Source organism: Oncorhynchus clarkii, chromosome 2, assembly GCF_045791955.1.
Source record: "Oncorhynchus clarkii lewisi isolate Uvic-CL-2024 chromosome 2, UVic_Ocla_1.0, whole genome shotgun sequence".
NCBI lineage: Eukaryota > Metazoa > Chordata > Actinopteri > Salmoniformes > Salmonidae > Oncorhynchus > Oncorhynchus clarkii.
In genome coordinates this window covers 55,841,926-55,859,228 of record NC_092148.1, presented here as the reverse complement: position 1 = coordinate 55,859,228, position 17,303 = coordinate 55,841,926, and the positions used below count along the sequence as shown (strand labels likewise).

Genomic DNA, 17,303 nt, shown 5'->3' with positions numbered 1-17,303 from the left:
CAATCGCAGCATGTTTTTGGACAAATTTTAGCCGTTTTTGCCTGATTAAGTACAATACCATTGGACGTTAATGTTGAAAGTTGTATTTATATTCCTAAAACTTAAGTTGGAAATGATGCTATCGCTGCTTCCTAACGTGTCCAAATCAATAGCCAATATACAGAAACAGTTTGTGATATATTGAAAACCTAAACATAAATGTCTATCTCCACACACATGTGCAACAATAGTAATCATATGACTTGTATTTTCTTTAAACGAGCACCTTATAAACTGCAAACGTACCAAAAACCATTGGCAAACAAATCAAAGATAGGGAGGAAATCAGGTTGTATGCACTGTTGAAACTAACACAACTAAAAATATATATATTTTTACATCAGTGGTTAGAGGACAACCTGCAGAACAGTCAGCTACATTTTGGAGTGATGCATTTTGATTTGGGGGTGGCCAAAACGGAAAGGGAAATGCTACACTTATTTGTCAATCACTCATAGCGATATCAGCTTGAAATCAATAGAATGAGAGGGGGGAGTCAGGTTGCACTTTCAAAGTTGCACTCCTGAAAAACCACATGGAATCTGGGAATATATGTAACCAGCTACATTTTGGGTTGTTGCGTTTTGTTTGAAGTCCGTCGCCAATGCAGAAAGCTATTTTCTTAATCACTCATATTGACATCACGTTGAAATCAATAGAAAGGGGGAAAATGTGGGTTGTATGCACTGTTTAAACATTTATTATACAAATACCACACAGAAACTTGGAATAATCTATATAACTATGTATACTGTCCACATCATGGAAAATTGCGTAATATACATTAATTAGATATGGCAAAATAATTCAATAACGTAATTTAGGATGATGGTAAATGAAGCAAACTCATCGTTTTTTTTCAATAATCACATATATTTCTCACTAATTTAACAATTTAGAAATTGTTTCTTTCTTTTCCTAAGCACCATTGAACCAGGCGCGAAAATGACAGCCGTCAGTCGGCCACCAATAGGTGGACTTTATAACACACTGCACCATCAGCTATGAACCAACAGCAGCACCCTTAATATACAGACCGACAATCGGTTTGGTGAGTTTTCTCCTTTAAATTATTTATAGTCCCAAAGAATGTTCACTTGCTTCGTGACAAATTTACAGTCATTTTATGTCAGACTGAAATATTTACAGTACATCATACTGTATGTGTTGTAGTTGTGAGGCCAATCTTGACCTTTTGCACTGTGATCAAACAGTCAACAGTGAAGCATCTGTTGTATTCTTTTCCTTGAGATCCTTCAAATTGGCCACAGGTGTGGCATTGGTCTGCAAATTCTATTTACTTACAATTATATAATTGTTGAACTGAACTGTTTCATTTCTTAACCCTATTACTAGCCATCTATGGCAGAGTTTGTAGAGTGAAGTGTTGGCCATAACCTATTTACACAAATTGGATTCGACGTACTTATGTTGTCCGGGTTAGGGTTTGATTGATGTAGGCCGTCATTGTAATTAAGAATTAGTTCTTAACTCACTTTCCGAGTTAAATAAAGGTTAAAATAAAAATAAAAAATGGTTTTAAATGTGTAATAAAAAAATTGTGGAAGGGGGAGAACATACAATGGACTCGAGTGTACAGAGCAGTGTGTGTGTCTCTCAGTGTGTACACACACACCACACAGTAGGCCTTCTCCTTCCTCCCCTGACCCCCTTGCCACTCCCCAGCTCAGCTAATCCAATATCACCTCTAACACCCTCCTCATTCTGCATTCCTCTTCTGATTCAATCTCTTTCTTCTCCTCCCTCCATCTTCCTCCTCTCCTGACAAACCCCAAGCCCAGAATCTTTGTAAAAGGAACACAAATGCTTCTCTCTTGTAGTCTGTTGACCAGCCCATTCGTGGCAAAGACTCAGTCTCAGCTCACCACTTGAATTCAAGAAGGTACTGTACTGCCTGCTGGGGTTTACACTATTATTATTATGACCCCCTATCCCCCAGCCCTCCCTTATACCCCAATGTTATTTACTCCAATGATATACACCATCCACATGTAAAAAGAACAGCTGAAGTGTGACATCTTATAAAAGCTAATGAACGACTATCCAAATGGTATAGGTCGTCACTAATCTGATAGTTCCACCCCCGGAAAGATGAATCAAGTCTATGAAAGTCTTGTTTTTGATTCACCTGGCAATCTTTTTGTTTTCTTCAACAAAATGAAAATGTTCTCCATTGAAGGCCAACTGACCGAAGCTCAGCTACAATTTGCATCTTCCCTGAAGTGTGCGGAGACTTTTCCTTATTTCTCCAGTTTTCCCTTTTGCCTCCAGCACCTACGCTAATCAACTCTGGGTGTGGGGCAGATTCTGTCTATTGTTACGGTATCTTAAACAAGGCCACACTAAATCTTAGTGCTTTAGTGTATGGTTGTTTGCTGGCCTTATAAACGATGCGCATGGGAAGGTCATCAGGAGAGGTCAGCTGGCTGACCATCATGTGAATAGTTGTTCTCTTGGATCTTTTAGAAGGGCATGTGATGGACGCGTTAAGACGTGTCCAAAGCTCAACTGACCCTTCCCCCTCCCAACAGTAGATGGCCCTCTTTGATTACACACCAGATACGGTACTCGTAAAGTACTTCAACATCCAAGTGGGGCGACACTGTACTCGGTTCATTCATCATGGAGGGTGGAAAACCACTATGTGTAGCTGTGTCTGCTTTCGTTTGAGGTTGCAAAAACATATCTGTTATAATCCAGTTACTGTATGTTTTATTGGTACCGTAGTTATGTAGTTACAGCACTGTTTATGCTCCAGTGTATTGTGTTACACTGTAGTGGTAGGCTACGCCTAAACTATGGCCGGGAGTTGCGTTCTCTGCCTCATGTTTTGGCCAAATTGAAAAGTGAGTTCTGTTTTTGTGTGTGATATCCTTTGATATGACAGAAAAGGTTTGGCCTACATGCCGATACATCACTGCACTGTGCTCTAGGTCAACACACAGTAATTCCCCACACGTTTTTTTTCCTTCTGATTTGAACAAGATAGCATTTTCCTAAATCAACAGTGAAAATGGCCACTCACCATTTGTGGCTGATAGTGTTGTGTGTTATTATAGTAAAAAAAAACTTGTAGGACTCAGACACACCACGGTTATTGACTGCCGAGAGGTACTTAGCACCTCTGCCCAGAGTGTTGGAAGTTCCCTTTAAATACCCCAAGGTAAATCATTTAGTGTTGTGTGTATTGTGCTGCAATTGCCCCCCATTAGTTTCATATGAAGTGTGTGTGACTCTCTGGCTGAATTAGCAAGCTAACGTTAACTAGCTGAGCTAGTGCACATTATCAAATTGAACAAACAAATCCTTCTTCAAGCACCAAACTCCGTAGCTAGATGAAAAATATATATTATGCAGATGTATTGTTTTAGAACAATTCTGAGGTGGTGGATTACACCGGGAAAAGTGCCCGTCTCCACTTTTCTTGTCATTCCTGTCAGCTCCCCCACGTGGAGGTTCGTGCTCTTTGATTGGCTCTAAGTCAAGTCGTTGGCCACTAACGAGCATTGCAATTCTACAAATAGAAACGTCAGATTCGTTGGTACACAACAGGTACCGCTTTTTAATTTAAAAAAATATTTTACCTTTATTTAACTAGGCAAGTCAGTTAGGAACACATTCTTATTTTCGATGACGGCCTAGGAACAGTACCTTGTTCAGGGGCAGAACGACAGCTCGGGGATTCAATCTTCTAACCTTTCGGTTACTAGTCCAACACTCTAACCACTAGGCTACCCTGTTCTAGCAAGAGAATGGCCTAATACTGGGATAAGTACCTATCGGCCATAAGTTTTCTCTGTGTGTCTGACCTCTTAGTCTATCTTTTTGTCAATTAATTCAGTATGTACACAGTCTGGCAGATTAATTGATTCAAGCATTTCTGAGATGATTATGGTTTATTACTCAGAGTGTATATGGTGGTGAGGAGCAGATGTTGAGATAATTACCATCAGTGGGACACTATGAGCGTATGCTAGTGTGTTTGTGTCATGGAACACTGTCATGTCCATACTCTGCTCTACAGGAGTAAAGCTGAGCCAGAGGCTCTAACAGATTTGGGAAGGGGGCACTCCCATAACAGCTGCTTTGTTTTCACTTAGTGTCACGGCATGGAAGACAGCAGCACTGTCATTTGGCTTCATTGTCTGCTACGCTTGTAGACAACCACCAGACCCACCCTGCCTGCCCCATAATCACACACAGACAGACTGACAGACAGACTGACTGACATGACATGACATGACATGACATGACATGACATGACTACTCTCCAGGCTCCATATGGACCACATGCCCCTGCAGCGACCAGCAGCAAGGTGTTTCTCCATTTGTGTTTTGTTTTTTAGTATTTTACCAGTTTTATATCACTGTTTTAATTCACTGAATGCAATGATCTAGTAGATCAGTTAAATTGAAAGGGCGTGTTGAACTCTTCCTCTAAATGTTTTTGGGAACATGGAGTTAACAGCCTTTTATGGATTGCAATTTCACCTGGCACAAAGTTTGCAAGATCTTCCCCATTCACAATCAACACAGACCCAGTACAGCAGTGTCTTCTCCATGTTCATTTGCAACATGAATTCAAAGATGCCTGTATTCTGGCTCTCACGGAGACATGGCTTAAGGATAGGGACTTGGACTCTGAACTGGTGATTCACCGGTTTGGGGCGTCTATACACTTGGACCGAGATGTCTCTATGAATGAGCGCTGGTGCAAAACTGTACTGCTTAGGGAAGGACATGAAGGATGTTGAACTGCTATCCGTGTCATTGCGCCCCCAATATCTGCCTACGGAATTTCCTAAAATATTTGTCACCGTGGTTTACATCCACCCTAAGTCAAATTAGAGTAATACTCCAGACGACGCCAAAATTGCAAACTATATCTCCAGATCTCCAGAACATCATCCTTGGGGACTTCAACCACTGTACATTGTCAAAAACCTCGAACTTCCATCAGTACACCACATACCCTACCAGACATACCAAGATCCTGGACCTGTGTTATGGTTCTTTAAGGGAGCGTATAAATCCCTTACCCTACCCCCGCTGTGCACAGCTGACCACAACTGCGTCCATCTTATCCCAGTTATCTCACAGCCCTGTGGAGGGGTAAAGTGCTTAGAAAGCGGGTTAAGAACTGGACCGATGATTTCTCCATTGACCCTACATGGGTGTATTGACTGTACTGATTGGGACATGTTTAAAGAGTCATGCGCTGATATTGATGAGCTCACTGATGTTGTTAGCTCTCGGGATTCATATTGTGAATATATTGTCCCAGATAAGGTTGTGAAGGTGTACCCCAATAGTAAACCCTGGGTTAGCAAGTCTCTCATTGTGCTGTTAAACTGTAAGAGAAAGTCATTTAAAGATGGTAACCTTACTTAATTAAATAGGCAACAGAAAGAGGTGAAATGTGAGGGTGCCGAATTCATCTACTGTGATCAGTCACCAAGAACAACCACCCGAAGGTGAGCTTCTAGACCAGACACAACACCTTCTTCTTCCGTTTCAGTTTGCATATAGGGCTAAGTGGGGTGTACAGGATTTTACTGTCGCCCTACTATACCTTCTTTTCAAACATCTAGAGGGTAGAAAAACTCATACCAAGTTTTTATTTGTTGATTTCCTGTCTGCTTTTAACACCATTCAACCCCACCTTTTAGTGAACCAACTCACTAATAATTTAGGTGTAGAACTAACACATCCTGAAGTTTGCGGAGGACTCTGTAATAGTCAGTGTCCTTCATGCCAATAAAACTGCCTATGGCCCTGTTGTTGAGGATTTTGTACATTGGTGTGACAGTGAATGTGTGACAAAAACTAAAGATATGTGTATCTCTTTTCAGGCATCAACCGCCTACCCCTCTGAACACTATAATCAAGGGCCAGGTGGTAGACACTGCAGACAACTACAGTTGTGGTCAAAAGTTTTGAGAATGACACAAATATACATTTTCACAAAGTTTGCTGCTTCAGTGTCTTTAGATATTTTTGTCAGATGTTACTATGGAATACTGAAGTATAATTACAAGTGTCAAAGGCTTTTTATTGACAATTACATGAAGTTGATGCAAAGAGTCAATATTTGAGGTGTTGACCCTTCTTTTTCAAGACCTCTGCAATCCGCCCTGGCATGCTGTCAATTAACTTCTGGGCCACTGATGGCAGCCCATTCTTGCGTAATCAATGCTTGGATTTTGTCAGAATTTGTGGGGTTTTGTTTGTCCACCCGCCTCTTGAGGATTGACCACAAGTTCTCAATGGGATTAAGGTCTGGGGAGATTCCTGGCCATGGACCCAAAATATTGATGTTTTGTTCCCCGAGCCATAGCTATCACTTTTGCCTTATGGCAAGGTGCTCCATCATGCTGGAAAAGGCATTGTTCGTCACCAAACTGTTCCTGGATGGTTGGGAGAAGTTGCTCTCGGAGGATGTGTTGGTACCATTCTTTATTCATGGCTGTGTTCTTAGGCAAAATTGTGAGTGAGCCCATTCCCTTGGCTGAGAAGCAACCCCACACATGAATGGTCTCATGACTTTCTTTTATAAGTGGTACATAGTCTGTCTTAAAATTATCTTGTATTTGCTGGTACGGCAACTTTGTTGTAAAAGAAAACAATTCACTAGCTGGAATAGTGACATGGGCAGTAAGACCATGGGAGTCCAGCAGAGTGGTCTGTCTGATCTGTACAACAGACAAATGGTGAGGAGGGCAGATTCCATCCTGTCTGTGCCCACCCCTGCACTATGAGTTCCAGCTGGCTCCCTGTTTAGATACGAACTGTTAAGACTAACAGGTACACGCACTGCTACACCCCTATGGCCATTGTCCCTTTGAATACAGGGAAGAGAGGGAGATAGGCTAGGGATGCTGTTGAGGATGACAATGGTAATATGTGGTTGATGATGTTGAAGGTGATGTTGACGTTGATGATGTTTTTTGTTTTTGTCAGCACATTGATGATACGTTGTTGATGAGATGATTTAAGAATGCACAGAGCACTTTACTTATTAGGGTGCTGGAGAAATGGCGCAGATGGATGGGGCTTCCGTGCTTCAAGCCCTTAGGAAACTTTGCAGTATTTTGTTTTTTAATGTGTTATTTCTTACATTATTAGCCCAGGAAATTGTTTGTGTTATTACATACAGCCAGGAAAAACTTTTGGATATCAGAGCGGCGGTAACTCACCAGCATTATACAATCAGGAATACGCCTTTCCCAAACCGGATCCTTTGTTCCCGAACTGTAAAAGAGGTACTCAGAGCGGACTTTTAGTCCGACTCAGGAGGCGCGCACACCACCCACATTCAAGTATATTACTTCCTAATGTTCAGTCTCTGGATAATAAAGTTGATGAGCTCAGTGCAAGGATTTCCTTCCAGAGAGACATCAGGGATTATAACAAACTCTGTTTCACAGAAACATGCCTCTCTCGGGATATACTGTCTGAGTCCGTTCAGCCAGTTGGGTTCTCAGTTCATCGCGCAGACAGGAATAAATATCTCTCCAGGAAGAAGGGCAGGGGTGTATGTTTCATGATTAACTACTCATAGTGTAATTATGATAACATACAGGAACTCAAGTCCTTTTGAGAATTCTCTTCGGTTATAGTCACAAACAGTGTAGTTATTCCCTCCTAAGGCAATCAAACAGACAAAAGGTCAGTATAGAGACAAAGTGGAGTTGCAATTCAACAGCTCAGACACGAGATGTATGTGGCAGGGGCTACAGACAATCAAGGACTACAAAGAGAAAACCAGCCACGTCGCGGACACATCGACGTCTTGCTTCCGGACAAACTAAACACCTTCTTTGCCCGCTTTGAGGATAACACAGGGCCACCGGCATGGACCACTACCAAGACATTTAACTACTAAGACATTTAACAGTGTTAACCTTCGCAAAGATGCCCAGACGGCATCCTTACCCGCGTCCTCAGAGCATGCGCCAACCAGCTGCCTGGAGTATTTACGGACAAATTCAATCTCTCCCTATCCAAGTCTGTTGTCCCCACACGCTTCAAGATATCCACAATTGTTCATGTACCCAAGAAAGGAAAGGTAACTGAACTAATTGACTTGCCTTGTAGCACTCACTTCAGTCATCATGAGTGTGCTCTACTGTACCTGACACCCTAGTCCCACTTCAATTTGCTTACCGCCCCAATAGACAATCGCCATTGCGCTGCATACTGCCCTATCCTATCTGGACAAGAGGAATAACTATGTAAGAATGCTGTTCATTGACTATAGCTCAGCATTCAACGCCATAGTACCCTCCTAGCTCATCATTAAGCTCGAGGCCCTGGGTCTGAACCCCGCCCTGTGCAACTGGGTCCTGGACTACCTGACGGGCCGCTCCCAGGTGGTGAAGGTAGGAAACAACACCTCTACTTCGCTGATCTTCAACACTGGGGCCCCACAAGGATGCGTGCTTAGCCCCCTCCTGTACTCCCTGTAAACCCATGACTGCGTGGCCTTGTACGCCTCCAACTCAACCATCAAGTTTGCAGACGACACAACATTAGTAGACCTGATTACCAACAATGACAAGACAGCCTATAGGGAGGAGGCGAGGGCCCTGGGAGTGTGGTGCCAGGAAAATAACCCCTCACCCAATGTCAACAAAACAAAAGAGCTGATTGTGGACTTCAGGAAACAGCAGAAGGAGCACCCTCCCTATCCACATCGACGGGACGGCAGTGGAGAAGGTGGAAAGCTTCAAGCTCCTCGGCATACACATCACTGATAAACTGAAATGGTCCACCCACACAGACAGTGTGGTGAAGAAGGCGCAACAGCACCTCTTCAACCTCAGGAGGCTGAAGAAATTTGGATTGGCACCTAAAACCCTCACAAACGTTTACAGATGCACAATTGAGAGCATCCTGTCGGGCTGTATCACCACCTGGTACGGCAACCTCACAGCCCGCGACCGCAGGGCTCTCCAGAGGGTGGTGCGGTCTGCCCAGCGCATCACCGGGGGCAAACTACCTGCCCTCTAGGACACCTACTGCACCTGATGTCATATTAAGGCCAAAAAGATCATCAAGGACGTCAACCACCCAAGCCACTGCTTGTTCTCTCTATCATCCAGTTGGCAAGGTCAGCACAGGTGATTCAAAGCTGGGACCGAGAGACTGAAAAACAACTTCTATCTCAAGGCCATCAGACTGTTAAATAGCCATCACTAGCACATTAGAGGCTGCTGCCCTATACACATAGACTTGAAATCACCGGCCACAATAATTGGAACACTAGTCACTTTAATAATGTTTAGACATTTTGCATTACTCATCTCATATGTATATACTGTATTCTATCCTATTCTACTGTATCTTAGTCTATGCTGCTCTGACAGTACTCGTCCAAATATTTATATATTCATAATTAAATTCCTTTACTTTAGATTGTGTGTATTGTTAGATATGACTTGTTAGATGTTACTGCACTGTTGGAGCTAGAAACACAAGCATTTCTCTTCACCCGCAATAACATCTGCTAAACACATGTATGTGACCAATAACATCTGCTAAACACATGTATGTGACCAATAACATCTGCTAAACACATGTATGTGACCAATAACATCTGCTAAACACATGAGACCAATACAAGTTGATTTGATTTTGAACTTTGGTTTGCTATACTTTTGTGCTACTGCTGTCGATCACTAGTAGGCCTATTCTATATATTAGTATTGATGGCTGTCAGCCCTATGACTTGATGTACTAGCTAGATCATTGTATTCACTATAACTGTGTGCATTGTTATCAACTTTCAATTATGTATTTCTTGCTCCTTTGCTACAAAACCAATTGCCCTCTGGGACAATAAAGTTGAACCTTGGACTTGAATAGGAGTTTATATTAACACTATTAATATTTAATCAATTACCTTAGTTGCATTAGTTGTGTCTTTTCATCAGTTTACTCTGTCTTCTCCTCTGTGTGTTCTTAGTGAGTGTACGATTCAGACAGACACTATCATTGGACCAGCAGTTGGTTGGGTCTATATTTTCCTATGGAGTTTCTCCTGTTGTTTCTGTATGTGTTAGTGCTATAGCAGATAGCAGGACCATAGCAGGCCAGTAGTGGATTTTTAACTTTAGACTTCCTTCCGAGTGGGGTTCAGATCAGTTTAAATACGTCTGTGGCTGTGACGACACTGGGCTGTCCAAGAGGAAGTGGCACTGCACAGCGTCTGCACGCCATCTGTCTCACTACCCCTCCTCACAATTGTTATCACTACCCCTCCACGCGATCCGTCTCACTACCCCTCCACATGATTGTTATCACTACTCCTCCACGCGATCTGTCTCACTACCCCTCCACGCGATCTGTCTCACTACCCCTCCACGCGATCTGTCTCACTACCCCTCCACACGATCTGTCTCACTACCCCTCCACATGATTGTTATCACTACCCCTCCACATGATTGTTATCACTACCCCTCCACGCGATCCGTCTCACTACCCCTCCACATGATTGTTATCACTACCCCTCCAAGCGATCCGTCTCACTACCCCTCCACATGATTGTTATCACTACCCCTCCACACGATCTGTCTCACTACCCCTCCACGCGATCTGTCTCACTACCCCTCCACATGATTGTTATCACTACCCCTCCACGCGATCCGTCTCACTACTCCTCCACATGATTGTTATCACTACCCCTCCATGTGATCTCTGTCTTACAGACCCCCCCCCCCCCCCCGTGCTGTCCTGAAGGCAGCTGTCTGAGGTATCCAGAACCACTCCGCCGAGACCAATTGTTAACTTATTATCTGAACCTTATGCACAGAAATCCCTCATAATGCAAGCTTAACAGAGAGAAACACTGAATTAATTGACGTAGTCAGTGTGATATCCACCATCGTTTTGGGGGCTATTTGTTAGGGGATTGTATGCATTTGTTTATGTTACCGTATAAATGAGCCTTTTTATTTTATTCCTTCTCTTTTTCTCCGGACTCGGGCAAAGTGTGATAAATAGTTATTTCCGATAATTGTGCTATACTCAACAGAATGTGTGAGAAACTACTGGCTATAATGACACACACTGCTCTATATACGGTCTGCATGTGTATCTATGAGAGAAGTTGGTTTCATTTTCCCTGTCATCAAGATACAAACCCAACTGACAGATTTACATTCACAGAGCTTAGTCCTGCAGGAAAAGTAAATGTTTTTAAATACTTATTTGGCCCCAAATAGAGGAAGCCCTTATATTGCTGATTGTGGTGTTCATTTATGGTTCCTCCATTCTCCTTTTTTCTCTTCTCTCTCTCTCTCTCTCCACCCTCTCTCTCTCTCTCTCTCCACTCTCTCTCTCCACCCTCTCTCTCTCTCTCTCTCGCTCTCTCTCTCTCTCTCCACCCTCTCTTCTCTACCTTTTCTGTCCCAAGGCAGCGGACTAGAGTTGTGTGTCTGTCATCAAGTGACCCGGGGCAGTTCCTCTCTCCCTCCTTTGGGGTGTGCCATGGCACCTCTCCCCTTCCCCCCTGCCCCCACCCCTCCTCTACAGACCTGTAAAAGTCTGCATGGGAGGGAGAGGGAGAGAGAGAGAGAGAGAGAGAGAGAGGAGTGCGGTGTTGGCTGCTTTTGCAATGATAGTCATTTATCTGTTGTGCAACTCACTCTGTTGTACATTTTCGTTGAATTTATGTACATTGGTGTGGCCTCCATATGGCCCTATACTTTTATATGTTGCTTGGTGTACCTAGTATGACTTTTTACGTCAAAAACACAAGTACTAATACAGTACGTTGTTAACAGGGCATGTTTTATGGAGTTTCATGCTGGATACAACAATGAAAATAATTAGAAAATCGACAACCCAATCTTCATAATATTTCTGCTTACTGTCGAGTGACAAGATGACCAATTGCCCTGTCGGTGCGAGGCTGTATAAGTCTTAGCACACTCTGGATTAGGTAGGATGTATGCACTCTCAGTCTTTAGACAGAAAGAAGGGCTCGTCTATTGCTGCCTGGCTGCTCTGAACAATAAAAGAAAAGGAGGGAGGGAGAGAGAAAATAATCATAAGGCTTGTAATAAAACAGCCACATACTGATTCATCTCCCTGGACATACTGGCCCAGCCCTATGACTGCCATAGGAGACAGTAGTTAATCTCATTACAAACGCGCTGCAGTTTTATGTGGTTACAGCCCTCGCTCAGTCCCCACTCACCCACATGTATTACTCATATTTGAAATGCTTCACGGGACTGTTTTACAGCATCTGAACACGCGGGAGTTATTTCAAGAGCGATGTGGAAGTACAAATTATAAGCCGTGTAGTGAGACACCAGAATGTTCCAACAAGCCCAACGGTAAGTGTTTGGTTTCAGCTGACAAAAAAAAGAAACACACATTTTAGTCATTAGAAGTATCCTCAAGTCAGTGCAGATTTTGTTTTATTTGATACAGTGACAACATTCATAATAAGTGTCAGCGTCCCTAAAAATGAATTGTAGCTAAAGCCCAAGCTTCTCCGATAGCCTCTAGGTGAGTGTCCAAGATAGATTGAATTTGTTCATGTAGCTAGACGCTGGCTCATTGCGAAACTCCCAGAATTATATCAGGGCTTGTATGAAACTGAAGCTGAGACATTAAGAAGTGGGTATTACACAGTTCAGAGGATGCATAGTTGGATTTATATCCACAGTTGTCCCCACGGAGCCAATACTAAAGAGCTCATTGGAAATGGAATAAAGGCCTAACAACTAGAATGTAAAGGTTAGCAACCAACAGGCATTTTTTCTTCTTTAATGAGGTATAGTACACCAGGCCAGACCAAGGCAATAAAAGGCCCCTCCATAAAGTATTTAATTAAAGAGTACATTTACTTGGGGCTGACACTGGCCGGGCAGCATTAATGAAAGCCCTGTGCGTGTTGTCGTTAAAGCCCCGTGTTTACTCCCCAGCGGTGGAGGCTTAGGGTTTATGGGCAGGGATCCTCACTGGAGGAATGCCCCTTTATGATCTCTCACCGCGGATTTCAAATCACAGCTATAAGCAGTAAATAAAGTCGGATTGGAAATGTAAAAATAAAATAAAGATCCTCACTTACAGTAGATAAATAGTGCTGCATAAAAAATACTCTCGCTAACATCAACAGTAGTACGTCTAGTCTAGAGTAAATACCGGGGCTACGAAGTACAAGAGCATCGTATGGGAGGCTAGAAGAACATATTTCTTGATTTTATTGTGTGTGTTTATTGTACGTGGTATTGTGTATGTTTGTTTTGTACTATGCACAGTCCCAGAATATTGTAGCGTCCCCACTCCCCACACAAAAGCCCTGATTGTGTGGTAAGAGCATGTATAGTGTAGGTCTGAGCACCAAATACATGCATTCATGCTGCTGGTGTATTTCCTCAGGCTCAGCAGCAGTTCATAGATTTCCTATGCAGTGAGATGTTAAACTAACAGATCGTCCAGGCTCGCTTTTGGCAGGAAGACTCTGTTCTTTTTCCCCCTGGTACAGACCGTCCCTACCACGGCAAAATGTAACTGAAACGATATTAAAAAAAGAGAGAGATTGAAAAGAATAATAAACTCAGGAAATTGCCTGTTTTTTTTTTTGCATCATGCCTCGCAGAACTCTGATGATGTCATGTTTGCTCTCCCTTTGTTTTGGGGAAGGAGATATCAGTGAAATTACTGTTGTATTTGTCACGATTAAGCCTAAGGATGATTAATAATTACACAAAACTATATTACTGACAATTACAGTGTTTTGATCCGTAACTGTTATAATATATTTTGCTCATTACACTTTTTTAAGCTTTTATCATCTTTTTTGGAAACTAAATTAACCACCATTCATTTGAATGATTGTGTAGAAAAGCTGCAATGAAAAGGTGACCTGGGGTTAAAATGTAAAATACACTATGAACCAATATATTTACACAAACACAAATCATTCCATCACTTTTATTCTTATGAGAGATTAGCATCAGTGTCTAGGAGGATAATTAATTATTATATTAATAGTTCATATCTTTGTGGGGGTAAAAAACGTCATCCTAGGGTCAATGGTCATCAGAGCCAGTCAGTATAGTGTACTGTATGTCAGGGGTAGGCAACTAGATTTGGTCGCCTGGCAGGAACATAATTGTAATAATATTACACTGCAAATTGACCATAACTAGGCCCAAAAACAGATTGTATTTGAAAATAACAATTATTTCATAACCTATATTGAGACACAATAAAACATATGTATATTTTCTAAATTAAACAATTTTTTAGCTGAATTCCTGATGATATTAGTCTAAACAAACAAATAATTTTTTTTTATATATATATATATATATACACACAGTCGTATGAAAACGTTTGGGCACCCCTGACAATTTCCATGATTTCCATTTATAAATAATTGGGTGTTTGGATCAGCAATTTCATTTAGATCTATCAAATAACTGATGGACACAGTAATATTTCAGTAGTGAAATGAGTTGTATTGGATTAACAGAAAATGTGCAATATGCATCAAAACAAAATTAGACAGGTGCATAAATTTGGGCACCCCAATCGAAAAATCACATCAATATTTAGTAGAGCCTCCTTTTGCTAAAATAACAGCCTCTAGACGCTTCCTATAGACTCTAATGAGTGTCTGGATTCTGGATGAAGGTATTTTGGACCATTCCTCCTTACAAAACATCTCCAGTTCAGTTAGGTTTGATGGTTGCCGAGCATGGACAGCCCGCTTCAAATCATCCCACAGATTCTCAATGATATTCAGGTCTGGGGACTGGGATGGCCATTCCAGAACATTATACTTGTTCCTCTGCATAAATGACCGGGTAGATTTTGAGCAGTGTTTTGGGTCGTTGTCTTGTTGAAATATCCAGCCCCGGCGTAACTTCAACTTTGTGACTGATTCTTCAACATTATTCCCAAGAATCTGCTGATATTGAGTGGAATCCATGCGACCCTCAACTTGAACAAGATTCCCAGTACCGGCACTGGCCACACAGCCCCACAGCATGATGGAACCACCACCAAATTTGACTGTGGGTAGCAAGTGTTTTTCTTGGAACGCTGTGTTCTTTTGCCGCCATGCATAACGTCCCTTGTTATGACCAAATAACTCAGTCTTTGTTTCATCAGTCCACAGCACCTTATTTCAAAATGAAGCTGGCTTGTCCAAATGTGCGTTTGCATACCTCAAGCAATTCTGTTTGTGGCGTGTGTGCAGAAAAGGCTTCTTCCAGATCACTCTCCCATACAGCTTCTCCTTGTGCAAAGTGCACTGAATTGTTGAACGATGCACAGTGACACCATCTGCAGCAAGATTATGTTGTAGGTCTTTGGAGGTGGGCTGTGGGCTGTTTTTGACCGTTCTCACCATCCTTCGCCTTTGCCTTTCCGATATTTTACATGGCCTGCCACTTCTGGCCTAACAAGAACTGTGCCTGTGGTCTTCCATTTCCTCACTATGTTCCTCACAGTGGACACTGACAGCTTAAATCTCTGCGATAGCTTTTTGTAGCCTTCCTCTAAACCATAATGTTGAACAATCTTTGTTTTCAGGTCATTTGAGAGTTGTTTTGAGGCCCCCATGTTGCCACTCTTCAGAGGAGAGTCAAAGAGAACAACAACTTGCAATTGGCCACCTTAAATACCCTTTCTCATGATTTGATGCTCTTGTCCAAGAAGTTCAAGGCTTAATGAGCTCACCGAACCAAGTGTTCCAATTAATCAGTGCTAAGTAGTTACAGGTATTCAAATCAACAGAATGACAAGGGTGCCCACATTTTTGCATAGCCTATTTTTCACATCTGATTTAATTTCATACAACTTAATATTGCTACACTAAAAATCTTTGTCTGGACAATACCCCAGTACTCAGCTTTTATTAGAAAATGAATGGCATGCCACTGTCACATTTTCTGTGACGACAGAGTAAGTTATTATGCAGCCTCAGAGGGGTGCCCAAACATTTTCATACGACTGTATATATATTTGAGAAACAGTGGAGAGATAAAACTGTGAAGAGATGACTCTGGGATGCTGGCCTTCTAGGCAGAGTTGCAAAGAAAAAACAATATCTCAGACTGGCCAATAAAAAAGAAAAGATTAAGACAGGTTAAAGTACACAGACACAAGACAGAGGAACTCTGCCTAGAAGGCATCCCGGAGTCGCCTCTTCACTGTTGACGTTGAGACTGGTGTTTTGCGGGTGCTATTTAATGAAGCTGCCAGTTGAGGACTTGTGAGGTGTTTGTTTCTCAAACTAGACACTCTAATGTACTTGTCCTCTTGCTCAGTTGTGCACCGGGGCCTCCCAATCCTTTTTATATTCTGGTTAGAGCTAGTTTGCTCTGTTCTGTGAAGGGAGTAGTACACAGCGTTGTACGAGATCTTCAGTTTCTTGGCAATTTCTCTCATGGAATAGCCTTAATTTCTCAGAAAAAGAATAGACTCCTGAGTTTCAGAAGAAAGTTATTTGTTTCTGGCCATGTTGAGCCTGTAATCAAATCCACAAGTGCTGATGCTCCAGATACTCAACTAGTCTAAAGAAGTCCAGTTTTATTGCTTCTTTAATCAGGACAACAGTTTTCAGCTGTGCTAACACAATTTCAAAAGGGTTTTCTAATGATCAGTTAGCCTTTTAAAATGATTAACTTGGATTAGCTAAAACAACGTGCCATTGGAACACAGGAGTGATGGTTGCTAATAATGGGCCTCTGTAAAGCCTATGTAGATATTCCATTAAAAATCTGCCATTTCTAGCTACAATAGTCATTTACAACATTAACAATGTCTACACTGTATTTCGGATCAATTTGATGTTATTTTCTTGGACAGAAAAATGTCATTTTCTTTCAAAGACATTTCTAAGTGACCCCAAACTTTTGAACAGTAGTGTATATTTGTTCTTCTTTTACTAACAACCTTTAAGGGGCTCAAAAAATAAAGCCCGTTTTGGACCGCAGGCTGCCTGTTGCCGACCTCTGCTGTATGTGAAGTCGAACTGTGTCTTACAGCAGTACCTCCGAATCTTCTGAGCAGGCCTGGCTCCCATAGGCCCACAAAGCTGGACTTCTGAGAACAGACTAGAACAAATCTACTCTATTTCAGAGGTGTATCTCTCTCGCACGCGGCTCAACCTATTTGAAACACCTGTATAAATACTACTCCATCCCTTCCTCTGTGTCTCTTCCTCTCCACTGGGCTCGGTTTCCACTCCCAGTAATGAAAACAGTGGCACACAG

General features: G+C 42.1%; 1 pseudogene; it reads left to right on the top strand.

Moving 5' to 3' along the window:
* Positions 1 to 17,303, top strand: part of LOC139377666 (potassium voltage-gated channel subfamily KQT member 1-like) — a 253,531-nt pseudogene that overhangs the window by 43,135 nt on the left and 193,093 nt on the right.